The sequence below is a fragment of the Nycticebus coucang genome, chromosome 11 (genome assembly GCF_027406575.1).
Source record: "Nycticebus coucang isolate mNycCou1 chromosome 11, mNycCou1.pri, whole genome shotgun sequence".
NCBI classification, from domain to species: Eukaryota; Metazoa; Chordata; class Mammalia; order Primates; family Lorisidae; genus Nycticebus; species Nycticebus coucang.
This window is the reverse complement of record NC_069790.1, coordinates 48,705,619-48,710,105: the sequence shown is the minus strand read 5'-3', so window position 1 is coordinate 48,710,105 and position 4,487 is coordinate 48,705,619. Positions and strand designations below refer to the sequence as shown.

At 34.1% G+C, this 4,487-nt stretch overlaps 1 pseudogene; it reads left to right on the top strand.

The window, feature by feature from the left end:
• Positions 1-3,811: 3,811 nt before the first annotated feature.
• On the top strand, positions 3,812-4,209 carry LOC128560433 (60S ribosomal protein L32-like; annotated as a pseudogene).
• Positions 4,210-4,487: the final 278 nt, after the last annotated feature.

Here is a 4,487-nt window from a genome sequence, read left to right as displayed (position 1 = left end):
GTCAACACTGTTCTTGGGCTGCTTTTTGACCCCTCCATTCTGGCGGATCCTTGCAAGAAAATCTAATCTTGATGGGTCCTTCAACACTGCTATAAAAACTTTTCTGGCAATAATTATGAGTTTAAGTCAACAATTGATTACAATTTTGCTGTAATTGAAAACTTTCGTAGCAGGCAATTCAGATATTTCTCTCAGTAGTGATGTTTATAAGGAAACCTTCACATGATTCAATAATCATGAATAGACCAGTCACAAGGACAAAGCAACATCAGTTCAAGGTTACCTGACAGTCAACTTACTTACGAGTTTCTGGAAAAGTTCTAAAGCCAAATAAAATCTATCAGAACATTGCTTAGTGTTTTATTAGGAAAGCTAATTCTTTCCCAGATATAAATTGTGAGTTATATTACACTAAAGGTTCTGTCTAAGTCAAGTGTGGGGTTACTATTCCCCCTACTCTTTTAGGGAGTTAACACCTATTCACACTGCATATCTCATATCACGCCCCACAGACACTTACCAGGACCTAGCTCCTTATTATGCAGTATAAGACTCCCTCCTCCTTAACTCTCCATGAGTTTTATTTCACTTGCAGTTTTACGTTTGATTATTTAAATAATGCTTCTCTCGCTTACTAGAATTTAAGCTCCCTATAGACAAGAATCATGACTATTTTGGTTCATTATTAGAGCCTCAAGGTTTAGTAGTGCTGGCTACATAGTAAGTGCTCAGTTAATACTCATTTTAAAATGAATAAATGGTAAGTAATGTAAAATATATGAATATCCTTTCTAGGAAAATTGGATAGCTTCTTTCTTTCACAATGGCTTACCACCATTTGGAAGAACTGGTGAGATGTCCAGTGTGAACGCTTGAGAAGCATTACTGTAGTTCACAGTATCAAAAAAAGAAACCTCGTTCTGGTAAGAAACTGGCCCATTTTATAGTTGAAGAATATTTGGCCTTTGGCAAGTTTACTGAAATCAAATAGAAAATCAGAAGTGAGATTATATTCTTAGGTTTTTGTCTACTCTTTTAATAAATTGAAAAGCACCCCTAGAAAAAGAAATAACTTTTTACAACACTGAGTAGAAACCATAGGATAGTAATAGCAGTGTGAGTATGTCTGTAAACTGGAAATTTAGTTCTCCTGACTACAAATAGGTTAATATACTGAGCTCTTCTGCAAAGAGGAGCTCAGTATATTATATGTGCTGGGAGGATTTTCTGAAGCTCTTTGTTTTGGTGGTTTCTATTCAGGATATTCCTTCTTCTTTTCTTCTCCACACTGCATTCTTCCAGACACCTACTTTTTTTTTTTAGTGAATAGCTGTAAAATATCATGTTGCTTAGAAAAACCTCTTTGTAAATGTTTTTCTTTGCTTCTTTAGCCAGGATCCAAAAATATCATGTATTTCTGTTTTTGGAGTGTAACAAAAAGAGCTTCTGAAAAATACGGATGGTATTGCTGAGATAGGATGGCAGTATTTTTTAGAAACACATTTTTATAGTACCAGATGGTCTAGTTATATTCTCAAGAAAATATGTCACCTATAATTTGATGAATACTTTCTAAACTAAAACAATTTTTCAGTAGATAACAGATGGCATCAGTCAAAAGCATATCAAGATGCTTTATGAAAAACTTGATGGCTCAAGTGATTTAACCAACAAGATTTTCTCCAATGTACCATGCATGTTTGGGGGTCAAAATTTTGTCATCTTCAAATAATGCAGCCTCATTTCCAAGCTTCACTCCATGGAGAATTAGAAGCAACATATTTTTATATGCTACCTTTAAAATTGTAAGAATTCCAAAGTTGTTTTCTGGCTCTGTTTTTCAAATATGTGTTATATTACATTTAAAGAAATAAAGTACGTATCTGAGTGCTTAAAACAATAAACATTTATGCTGAAATGGAAAAAAAAATTAATGGAATTGAACTAAATTTTATCAAAGCTGATGTAAGGTTATATTAATAGTGGATTTGGGGGAGTACTTTTCTTAAAACTACAAACAGATGAACATAAGATTCAGAAAAGAAAAAATTCTGAAGCTGCTCGTGTAGATTATTAAGGACTATTTAGAATGTTAAGAGTCATTTATTTTGCTCTGTTTTTGGTAATGATATTGTAACGTGGCCATGGTTCAGAAGCTCTGACATACTGGTATGTTGACAACAAGGTCTAATGATATGTAAAAACATGCATAGAGAAAAGATACAGTAAAAATAAGGACATTATCTTCCTGCATGCCTCATATCCTTACGTAAAACTGAGGTAGAACCCAATAGTTAATCATTTAACATGGAATATGTTTGTGAGTAAAGGAAGTGCTGACTTTAGTGGCAAAATGATTGTAGATACAAGTTAAAACTGTCCAGAGAAAATTGGGACATATTTTCATCCAGGTGTATGTAACTAGTGCCAGGATAAATGTGTCTATTGCTTTCTGACGAGCATGTTTGGAGAGCGGCCTCATCTTGGCCACTTTAAACATGGGTGGGTGGGTAACGCCAATGATTTTGCAATTTCTAGAGTATCATTGTTCTCAGAATTTTTTCAGCATTATAAGAAAAAGACTTATTCCTAAGATTATTTGCAATTCTCTTCCTTAACATAGGCCTCCAATAACTAAACGTGTTTTGTATAAATATAATAGAATTAAAATTCTGCCTATAAAAGTAAAGTAATAAATCTACTGATCATGGGAAGAAGGTAACAATCCCATAATCCCACTGTATCAAATTAAAAAGCATACAAGAGAAATTGCAAATTTGTTTTAAAATATAATGGATCACTAAGTAAATAAGGAGAATAGATGAAATAAAATTTCATAGACTGAAGACCCTTTCCTAGGTTCATAACTGGCAGGTATTTTCTTCACTAGAAGCATTTTTCTGTTTGTTTCAGGAAGAAGACTGGCCTTAGTCTAAAGAGAGAAATCCTACTGAAAGAAAAAGTAGAGCTTTTGATAATTGTGCAGTCTAGTATGATTGGTTGAATACAGTGGAAACTCAAAAGGACAGTTCATTTTCCCCAAGGAATATAAGGTTGGGGACTGGGTTTACCCTTTAAAAGGCCGAGTTAAGTAACTTTGTTTCCTCATGCTTAGAGACAAGGTCCTGCTAGAAAGAGAGGGTTTGACATGGCCAGTATCCCCATCAAATATCTAACACATCAATATATTTCATATATACTTGAAGCAGGAAACTACAGTGCTAAGCTCAAAATCCATAAAGGATAGTTTTTCAAGATTTTGAGACAGAGACCTTCTAGGGTGTAAAGAAAAAGTCCAGGATGCCCAAGCCCAAGAAACATTTTTCAAAAAATGGTAAACTGCCTTCTTCTAAAACTGCAACCTAGAGCTGACTCACATAGATCATTTATGAAATTTAAGTACAATATTAATAATTAACTTTTAAACTTATCTACCTAAGAAAAAAAAGCAATAAATTTTATGTGGGGGGAAATAACTATTTATAAACAGGTGCTACAATTATTGTTTGCAGTGTCTAACATGCAATGCAATTATGAGGACCAAAAAATAAGAGAATATGATTAATAAACAGGAGAAAAATAGGTAATATAAGCAGACCTCCAAATAATCCATGTATGAGCATAGCTAACAAAGAATCTACAATAAAATTTTAAATGCGGGGTGTCCCTAAAGTTCATATGCAATTTAAATAGTCAACTATTTTAACTTCCACATGAACTTTATGGACACGCCATATGTTAAAATATTAAGAAGACTGCTGTCTTCCTCAGTGCCATGTATGGTGGTGGCAGCCATCTCCTATTTGGCATCATGGCCACCCTCAGACCCTCTGTGAAGCGAAGATCTTCAAAAAGAAGAACCAAGAATATTAACTGGCACCCGTCAGACTGGTATGTCAAAATTAAGCGTAACCGGTGGAAACCTAGAGGTATTGACAACAGGGTTCAGAGAAGATTCAAGGCCCAGATCTTGATGCCCAACATTGGTTTCGGGAGCAAGAAGAAAACAAAACATATGCTGCCCAGAGGTTTCCAGAAGTTACTTGTCCACAATGTCAAGGAGTGGGGCTGATGTGCAACAAATCTTATTGTGCAGAGATTGTTCACATTTCCTACAAGAACTGCAAAGCCATTGTGAAAAGAGGAGCCCAGCTGACCATCAGAGTCACCAATCCCAATGTTAGGCTGTGCTGCAAAGAAAATGAATAGACAGCTCATGTGCACATTTTATTTGTGTTTAAATAAAACCACAAAAATTGTAAAAATAAATAAAAAATTAAAAAACAATGAACGAAAACTAATAAAAAAACTGAGTATTTTGGCAAGGAATTAGAATGTGTTAAAGAAAATAAAATTTACATTTAGAAGTAAAAATATAAGATCATAAATTAAGAATACTTTGGGTGGCTAAACAGAAAACAGGATGCAATGAAAGATAGTGTTTATGAATTTGAAGACAGGTCAATAAAAAACTAAGCAGAAGTAAA